Raw genomic sequence first — 10,199 nt, 5'->3', positions numbered from 1 at the left:
CCCCCATGCAGTAGATGGGCAGACCAGAGTACAGGAGCACAGTACACACACTTAGGAATGTCCCAGATCCAGACAAACATCAGGCTGGGACAGCAATTTGTCTCCAACAGTGGCCAGTAGCAGGAAAAGAATATAATAAGGCAAAACCAGGGTGGTATTTTCCAGCATACTTACCTAGCTCTTGGCAGGAGGCAATTTACAGATTTCCGGAGGCAGAGGTGGTTTGGGTATTTTGTTTCCTTTGGGTTGCAGTTCAAGCTGCCATTGAAATACCTGAGCTATCATCAGTGAAACAGGAGGCTGCTTAAGAATGTGTGTCTGGAGGAAAAAATGTTCCCAGAGTGGAAACGTGTAGGCAGAGAGGTATTTTAGTCTTCGTGTGACTTGACTTTGTGCGGTACTCTGTAGCAGGGCCACCTCGTTGGGAAGCTGTGCCAACCAGCTGGGGAGAAAGGGTGAGGATTATTGTGAGGTGGGGATACCCTGCCAGATTCTTAGGCATCAAAGCCCTTCTCCGCTTGCTTTCGTCAATCATATCGTATTCAATTTTTGCATCGTTAAGTATTTTAAAAGCTGCATTTGGTTTCAGAATGTGACTTTGGAATTTCGGCATAGGATACAATCTGATGACTGCTGGTTTAAGTCTGCTGAAGATGTCACAACCAGAGGGGGGAAAAAAAAAATATTGCCGGAGCCTGTTTTAAGTTATGCTTTGTGTTCTAATTGTTCTGCTGCCAGAATTGGACTGTATTAGATAAATGCACATCCTGCATGAACAACAGACACAAAGAAGCCAGTCCTAATTGAATATATAGTAGCAAGCTGTGACTCTCATCCTTAATTTCCTCCTTTTACAGTGTCTAATCAGGGTCATCATGCTAAGCCACATTTTTATATGGTTTCCTTACGGCAGTCCCTTTAGAAGTTGATAATCCCTAGTTTGGAAAATACAAGACAAAGAAAGAAACATCTAAGTGGGAAGTATTTGCTTAATGGAAACTCCCTATCAAAAGAAGTGTAATGAAGTGCCTGATAAATACTTTAAGAGGAGGTCTGAACTGCTCCTCAGCATGGTACAGGGACAAAGATGTGAAATGTTGGGTTGTGTAGAGAAGTTGATTTAATATAACATTTGTCATCCCCTCAACTTTTTACTTAATAAGCTTTCCAAAATATATTTTTGGTAATTAAAAAAAACCAAAAAGAAAAGGGGTTGGATGTCCGTGTTGGTAGCTGAAATAACAAGGCATAACTTCAGCCTCTCGTATGTTTGTGTTTTAACTTGGGTTACTTCATTAAATTAGCTTAACACTCTGAGTTACTCATTTGTGGATGACCACAACCTTGCTATCAAAAGTTGTAGCAAGATGAAGAACTCTTGTGTAGAAAAATATATATACATGGCTGATCAGACCTTGGAAGCCAATTTAATCTCTCCTTCCTAAAGAACTCTTAGTGGAACTTTGTACTTCATTGAAAATGTCCCTGTTTGACACTCAGTAGGTTAAAAAAGCCCCAGTCTTTAAAGAGCTGATTATTATGTATGTTCTATGTTCTGGAATATTTATCATGTTAAAGAAAACTGTAAATCTTAAAGTGATAACATGGCTTAGCCAGACAGCCACATTTTTCACATTTTATAGTCTTTGATGGTGTGATACAGACAGAAGTATGTATTCAAGCAATATATGGAAAATGATGTTACTTAAAATAAGTTATTTGAACATCTAATCTATTTTCTAGTCCTTAAATGTTCCTGAGCCTCGGGCAGAAAGGGAGCTTGGGTATTTGTGTGAAGACCTGTGTACGGCCTTGGCTACACAAGGGTATCTTCTATCTTCAGAAAGCAGCTGCTTTTTTTTTTTTTTTGTTCAGGGGCAATTTCTATGGAAGAAGATCTTCCAGCTGATAATGGTTAGCAAGTGTAAGACTTAGTTTTGCCTTACCAAGAAGTGGTGAGTGTAGCTGTATTCTGTAGTGAACCCCGCATGAAGTACTGCTGGGTTTGAAAGCAAAGCTTTTTTTTGCCCTTTTTTTTTTTTTTTGAGGTTCCAGACACACAAGAGCATGCAACTTTGCAGGTGTCAGCTTCAAGAAAGTTCAAGAAAGTACATACACTTTATGTATTGATGAAGGTTTTTGGTGCTTTAATGGGGAATTCTAAAGAGAGGAATGGCAATGGGTCAGTGGAAAACAGCTGAGAACTACTGAGTGGTACAATTTTTGCCTGCATATCTCTGGCTGACTGAAGGAATAGGACAAGAAATGTGAATTTCAGGGTGGTTCTAGATTTGCAAAACCACTTAAAAATCCTATTTTTGTAAGATTTGGGTTTATAATGTAGAAGGAATATATATACATATATATATATATGTATGTATATATATTGCTCCTGTGGCTTTCTCTATCTGTCTTGGGATGGATTTAAACTAAAATAATATCATCATTTCCCCTTTAATTTCTTTTCCGTTCTTTGTTTGAGGGTCACTTGGATTTCTTATTCTGCTCTGAGAGGAATCCACAAAACACATGTGTAACTCACTTTGATCTCCTGACTACACAAAATACATAAAATCCTAGTCTTGTGAAAGCAGTGGTAGGTCTTTCTGTGGACGTCAGCAACAGCAGGACTTCATGTGTTGTGGGGAATATACAGAAGACAATTGTAAATAGCCAAAGATATATTAAAAGCAGAGACTTGTGGTTTTGGTTATGACCCAGATCCCAAGTAATGGACATCTAATATTTAGGTTAAAATTTCTTGGCTCCTTATAGAGTTGACCTGGGGAGGACTGAGGTTCTCCTTCCAGTTAGCTATTCCTGGCTGGACCAGACTGTCCCTGACTTGAAGCCAGTCTCATTTGCAGATACACTGCAGTCATGTTTAAAAAGTGCCTCTTGCTGGTTAAGAACAACCCCTTTTAATGCCGATAGGCCTCTGAGGAAGCTCTTGGGGTCCTTCAAAATGGAAAAACTTGTTTGACTGTGACACCTGTTGTATAAACAAAAGCTGTCTCAAACTGTGAGTGTTTCAGCCTTATGTCAGGTCAAGATTGCAATGTCCGTGAGTTAATAGATGTTTTTCATTTACCATTAAATTTCTTTCAATGCTAATTGTGTTCCTGATGAATTTTTCCATTTTGATTGGTGAACTTAATTAAGAGTTTAGGAGCAGTATTGTCTTGCCACTGAAATGCAAGTGGATTTTTGTGAATAATTCAGAACTGGAAGTCTGAGACAATTAAATCAGTGCCTATTACCTGTAGCGAATGTTGATCATGATCCAAGCGGTTTCTTCTCCCTTTTTCCAACTCTGCAGAACAATGATATACAGCTGGTGTGGTTTTTTTTTTTTAAGTGACCATGCAGGAAGTAATAAATTAAAAAAGAAACAAACTGCACAAACATTCCTAAATCTCAGCACTGCAGAGGAGCTGATATAAATTATGTGAATCATTTGTGAACATGTCTTCCAGGCCTTTTAAATTTAATTTATGCTTGTGGAAACCAGTTTATATATTAAGTCTCCATACTGACCCTGGAGTGAGACACCTACTTCAGGCTAAGTTGCTGCACTAAGCTTTCTAGTGTGGTTATTTTCTGAATGTCTATCAATTTAAAGTGAGGAATTTCCACTGTGGCAAACAGAAAGCAATGAAGGCCTTTTAGGATGGTATGGTGTGTGGGTTTTTTAAAGAACATGACATACAGCAAACAAAATAAATTGGCAGTGTAGGCAACTTTTCCCAAGATAATCTGCAATGGTTTTCTTTAGAAAAATAAGTTCTTTTTTTAAAGTAAAACGATTAAGGTAAAAATATCTCAGTATGGAATTTCGTGCCATTTGACAATAGGCAGACAAATCCCAGAAGCTGGTCTTGGTTGGGTGCTCTCCTGCACAGACCTTGTGCCACAGGGCTCTTTAAGGATGGTTTCTTTTTTCCCACCCTTCAACACGTGCTCAGCTGGGACCACTGGGATGGCTTGCATGTGGCCTATGAAATCTGTAATGTAGCTGCTGGCATTCATCCCTAGGATTCTGTATGAGCTGACCTGTCTTGCGATTCTTCCTTCAGAGGTAGCTGGTTGAGAGCTGTCCCAAGTAAGGGGGAGAATACCAGCAGTAATAAAAAAAAAAAAAAAAAAAAGGGGGGGGAACTCCCCTAAAACCACCCCCACGCCACAAAAACCTCAGAGTGTATTTATGTTATTTTCTCCAACATCATCTTGTTGGATAGCTACTCCTGGATAACAAGACGGCAGCAAACAACAGTAACAGCACTTATTGCTCTTTTGCTTGGTCTTTTCTCCTGCAAACACATTTCTTTTTAGTGGTGCAGATGGGTTTGTTTTTTGGTGGTTCAGATTTTCTCTATAATGTCTTATTAATCTAAATGTAGGAAAAAACGTAAGTGGCACAAGTCAGGTAAATCTCTCTGGACAACAAGTTAATAGCTTTCTGGTGACATGAAGTACCTAAGTCAAAGGTGGAGAAGCCAGGACTTTCTCCAGGCTTTGTGGCTGCTTGAAATGAAAGCTGTATTTGTAATGGGTGATTTTGGGAAACCATGAGTACAGAAAGGAGATAATTTTGGTTCCTAAATGAGGTTTTAAGGCAGCACAGTAACAGAGCCACAGGATTCCCACAGCATCTCTGTTTAGAAGACCAAAGTGTCATCTTCCTGCGAGCCCTTTGCCACGCTGCTGTTCCACATGTGGCACAGTATTCCCCCTGGATTTACAGTGAGCCTCTGTTTTGGCTGTTCATATTATATGTTCATAAATGCAGATACTGAATTTCAGAATTAGTGTGTGACTGTACTTTGGGCTGGTAGTTTGCAGAAAGAAGATTCACACCTTGGAAGGCATAGCAGTACATGGCATCTGATTTCCCATTTTCTGATGAACAACAACAACAAAAAAACCACTCAAGTACATGTTGAAAGTAGAATCATAGAATGGTTTGGTTAGGGTTACCAACCCTAACCCTAGGGTAACCCTAACCCTAAGGGAAGGGACCTTAAAGACCATCCAGTTCCAACGCCCCTGCCATGGGCAGGGACACCTTCCACTAGACCAGGTTGCTCAAAGCCTCATCCAGCCTGGCCTTGAACACTTCCAGGGATGGGGCATCCACAGCTTCTCTCGGCAACCTGTTCCAGTGCCTCACCACCCTCTCTGTGAAGAATTTCTTCCTGATATCTAATCTAAACCTCCCTGTTTTCAATTTGTACCCGTTACCCCTTGTCCTGTAAAGTATTAATATGATGAAGTAAAGCTTGATGCTGCCATTTAGTACGGAGTTTCACCTACATTATAACAGTTGGGGATCTCACAATCTTCTGGTTCAAATGCAGTTTAAACCTCTGTGTGTAATGTTGTCATGATGTGTTATCCCCTACATCATAATACTAGGAGGCTAGAGGGGCAGGGTAGGGGAGGGGTGTCTATTGCTCAAAAGATTAAGATTTATTGTTGAAACTAGTTTTATGAACAGGTTCTCTCATCCCCATAAGATGATTTTTGGTTCTGTTACAGTTTGTGTACAGCTATGTTAGCTGATTTTTGGAGGAACCCACATGGTGTGCTTATTTTCTCATATACAAACTTGGAGAATTTACAAAAGGCTGAAACCGTGGAAACAAACAGCATTGTCATTTAGGAAATGTACTGTATATTAGGGCACTGAGCAGCATTAGGAAACATTTATGTAAGCACAGCTGTGTGAATGCCATTTCCTTGAGAACTTCCATATTGCCTAAATGGGTATTCAAGAAAAGGATTGGGGAATTTCTTCTTGAGGGGTGAGGGAGAACCCTAAAATGGCAGCTTATTAGTTGGGTTTCTTCGTGTAAATACAGCGTCCTTTCATGAAAATGGTGTTTGGGAACACTTGTTTGATATACTTGATTTATGTTCCTCAGGAATTGGAAGCTGTATTAATTGATTGATTACTAAATCTTCATGAATTCTGTGGACTTGCATATTAATTACATCCTAATTAATGCCAAATTAATTCCTAATGATTAAGTGTTCTATCAGAATGTCAGAGGAATTAATAACAATGGGCTGGTTATTTTCAAGAGCTGCTAGTCTAAACATGGTGAGATGGACACTGCTATCAAGGAATAGGCTGACGGACATTAATTGTGTCAAATACAAACCATGTTTGTCTGACTTGATTAACGATGTGCTGATCATCATTAAATGCCTTTAAAAAAAAAAAAAAGGCAATAAAAACGTCTTCCTCTGCAAACCCCTGAAATAAAACAAGGGGTGGGGAAATGCAGTTTATCAAAACAAGGAAGGCGTAAATGAAGGCATCAGCTCCACAAAGACAGTTCTGAGAAATGCCTTCCTGGAGCTGCAGAATACACTGGTAGTTTTTATTTTTAAAAAAGTTAATGGTTTGAAAGCATGGAAAATATCATATTTAAGGTGTATCTAAGGCTGTGTAAGTCAACACAAGGCCTTCCAAAAGGCACCAGTCATCCTGTTCATTCGCATCCTGGATGATTCTGCCTTCCAAAGAGGTAGGAATATACAATATGGCAGGCGGTAGCATAATCGGAGTTATGTCTTGTACTCCTCGTTATTTCATATTCCTTTGTGAACAAAGATTTTGTCTTTACAAAGGTTGCTTTTAGTGATTATTTTGAGTCCTGGTGTACTACAGTACGATGATTTGGGTGCCCTGATTATTTACAGTGAGGAACTGAGAGAAAAAAGGTAAGAAAGAAGTAGAAGGCTGATTAAGGAGGGAACACTAAATACATTAAAGTGGAAATAATGTGTGCTTTGGTAAAATTTAAAATCTACATTATAAGCACCAGAAAAATGTACTGACTTGTGATTTGATTTTATTTTAGACTCAAAGGGAAAAGCTTTATTTAGTCAAGGACAGTTTTAAGCACACAGAGAAAGGTGTGGGTTTTTTTTTTTTTTTTGGCAAACCTTTGATGCTATTTTGTTTTTACATATATACATTTAGCAAACAGTAGAGAAATCTGGACCATAAGGCATTAGAAATTCAAAATAGGTGTTTATAAAATGCATTTGAATAATTTTTGTAGACCTCTAACTGCTTTTTAAGAAGATTTAACTGCTTCTCTTCCAGTCTGCTGAAACGAAGCAATATTTATACCCACCAGGAAAGAATTTTTTTTAAAAAAAGAGGATCCTTAATGCCACAAAGGTGCTGATATTAAAAAAAAAAAAAAATTTTCATTTTTGGTCTTTTTAGTTCTGAGGGAGTGAAAATTTCATCATTAAACGATGTATTTTCTGATTTTGGAATCCTGGAAACAAAGTTTTAAATAAAAACCAATAATTTGTTGCTCACTTCTTGTAACGAGCCTGGTGGGGATGCAGACTCCAGACTGTACATGTCGGACTGTGAACCAGACACCTGACCTAACAAGAAGGGCTGTAGAACAATTAGCAGAACAGGTAATTTACAAAAATAAATAAATTTAGATTAGTTCATTTTTTAGGGAAGCCTCAAAACCCATATATATTTGCGATCCATTTTTAATAGAGGAAAGGGGTTGTACTGTACGATAAAGTTGCATAGCACTACAAATTTTCAGAAGAGCTTGTGTGTTAAAGGCATAAAAGAATTTAGTCAGGCCTTGAAATTATGTATTAGGAGTTGGGTTGCACTGGTGCCAGAAGAGAGCTGTAAGTAGGCTTTTGCATCCTCTATGGAGGTTCGTCTCTGTGGTGTTTTCCAGGCAGGCGAGAACTTGCTCTGGTCTTTTCCACAGGCTTCCAGATGGAAAGTAGCTCTGAAACAGAAGCTGGGAGAGGTGCATTAGTGTGGGAGTTTGACCTGTGCTAATAAACCTGCTAAGAGGGATAAAGTTGCACTGAAGCATTAAATGTTGTGTCCTGTAGCAGGAGATGTCCATATCTTTTTCAGGAGAGTACTCTGAGAGACCAGATTTAACTCTAAGAATAATCTTGGCTTGACTATACTTGTTCCCAGGAAATATGTACAGCTTTGAAATATGTTAGTTGAGTCTGTTACTTCCTTTTAGAACATATAGAGATATATATGTTCACCCTCCCCTTTATGCTCTTCTCCAGGTATGGGGATCAGGTTTCTAAGCTGATGAGTTTAGACTGCTTGTGTTGCAGTCTATTAAACTCATATTTTCATGTAGCAAGACAGGAAAGTTACCATTGGTCAAGTTATCACAACAGACGTGTATAATTTTAGTTGCTGTGGCCAGTGCTTTTATTTTGAGGTAGAACATTGTGCCCCTTGTAGGCCTTAATCTGTAAAACTTACTGCTGCCAGCTCTCTGCTTAACTCCAGGCCCTGAAAAAGAACTGGAAACCAGATACTCTAAATGAATGGCACCTGACCCCCAAACCATTCTGAAATAATCACTCTTGGAACATATAAGCTTGCATTACTGTAATTAAGATTGTACATTTGTCTAACTGTGATTTCCGTAACAGCAGCGTGATTCTGAAGTATTTTTTTGTGTGACCTTCTGGCATCCTGGCCAAGTCATTGCTCCATGAACTGTTCTGAACTTGACTTCTTAAATCCAGTGTACTGGAAGTTTGAAGAAAGGGCAGTTTCCTTCATGACACTGTTGTAATACTTAGATGCCCTTAGTGTGGCACAAGTGCAGTTGGGTTTTAGGGGTTATGGTTACTTTTCAGGAATTTTTTTCTATAGCTCTTTAGTGGGAAGAAAATATGGGGTTTGAGGGTTAGACATTCTTGCCGAGGACTAGATTAATCATAATTACCTTATGGCTCAAGAGACCTAAGGGAATGACATTCTGCACAAGTGTTGAGTGGTTTGATTGCCAAACTCAAACCAAGATTTGAGTAGATTTTTCTCTACTTTTAAGCTGAAATTCCTCACAGCACATCCTTAAAACATCCTGCTGATGGCATCAGAGGATCTCCTGCAAATTTCCACAAGATAACTTGGGTTTTGTGCCTTCACAGAGGTAGCACATAAGAGTGCTAACTTGGGAAAGAAACAAAGCTTGTGACTGACAGCTGGAAATGGGTGAACAGCTCTTTTATTTATTCTTCTCATCGGTTTAGAAACCTGATCAGTATGGCTGTAGAGCAGCATAGAGCACAGGGTAAAGAACAGAGTCTCTATCACTCAAGAATTGAAAGATAAATCCACTTTCTTTTGCCATCAGGTATTTACAAAGAAACTCCTTTTCTACAAGCAGAGTACCTGCATTTTGGTTTAAGAAATTGATGCTCGTAAACATGCAATATGGAGCGTATGTCTGGTTGCTAGCTACTTCTACCCAAACCAAAGGGAAAGTGTACTGTTGTGTACTGAGGCTTTGGTAGGACCTTACTGTAGACATAGTTGACAAGAAGCATCATTGGTCTTTGGCCCAGTGGTTGAGTAGGTATGAGTTTCCAAGAAGCCCTTGGGCTGCTTTTTGGATCTGCTCCTGAGAATAATGTGTTACAAATTGCTTTCAGTTGTAGTACTGAGCATCATCTGGGTAATGCTGAGTGACTCCCACTGTCACTGACATTGAGAGGCATTCGTCATCTCCAAAGGACCAAGCTCTTTGAGTGTTTGGATCAAGTTCAACAAGCTTTGTGCTCATAAAGGAGCACTCTTCCAATCAGTAGGACTCTGACTTGAGTTAGATAAGGAGGAATTAATCCTCTGTGGCTCACTTTCTTTATCTGAAGCAATGCATAATGGCTGTATCTCCTTGGTTCCACATGCGTAAGAGAGCTTTGAGATCCTTATCCCAAATGTAGAGAGTGCAGTGCTAGGAGTAACTATCAGATTATCTCCTATGACCTTTCTAGTATCACAGATAATTACATTACATGGGTAATACAACTCTGTTATGGTTTAACCCCAGTTGGTAACCCAGCACCACACAGCTGCTTGCTCACCCCTCGTCCCACTCTCAGTGGGATGAGGGAGAGAATGGGAAGGGCAAAAGTAAGAAAGCTCATGGGTTGAGACAAAAGAGTTTAATGAATGAAATAAAATACTAAAAATAATAAATTGTAATGAAAAGGAAAACAACAAAAAGGGAGAGAAACAAAATCAAGGAAAAATAAGTGATGCAACTGCTGCCTGACACCCAGCCAGTCCCCAAGCAGTGATTGCTGCTTCCTGGCCAACTCCCCCTAGTTTATATGCTGAGCTTGATCGTAGAATTGTAGGATGGTTTGGGTTGGAG

At 39.3% G+C, this 10,199-nt stretch overlaps 1 protein-coding gene across 1 annotated transcript in view; it reads left to right on the top strand.

Moving 5' to 3' along the window:
* The window catches only part of PHEX (phosphate regulating endopeptidase homolog, X-linked), a gene marked incomplete at both ends in the record, with an annotated part of 82,235 nt that overhangs the window by 728 nt on the left and 71,308 nt on the right, over positions 1-10,199 (top strand). The gene's annotated exons all lie outside the window — the stretch shown is intronic.

This window comes from Eurypyga helias, unplaced genomic scaffold, assembly GCF_000690775.1.
Source record: "Eurypyga helias isolate BGI_N326 unplaced genomic scaffold, ASM69077v1 scaffold7339, whole genome shotgun sequence".
Taxonomy (NCBI): Eukaryota; Metazoa; Chordata; class Aves; order Eurypygiformes; family Eurypygidae; genus Eurypyga; species Eurypyga helias.
The sequence above is the reverse complement of the archived record's forward strand: the minus strand, read 5'-3'. Positions and strand labels throughout refer to the sequence as shown.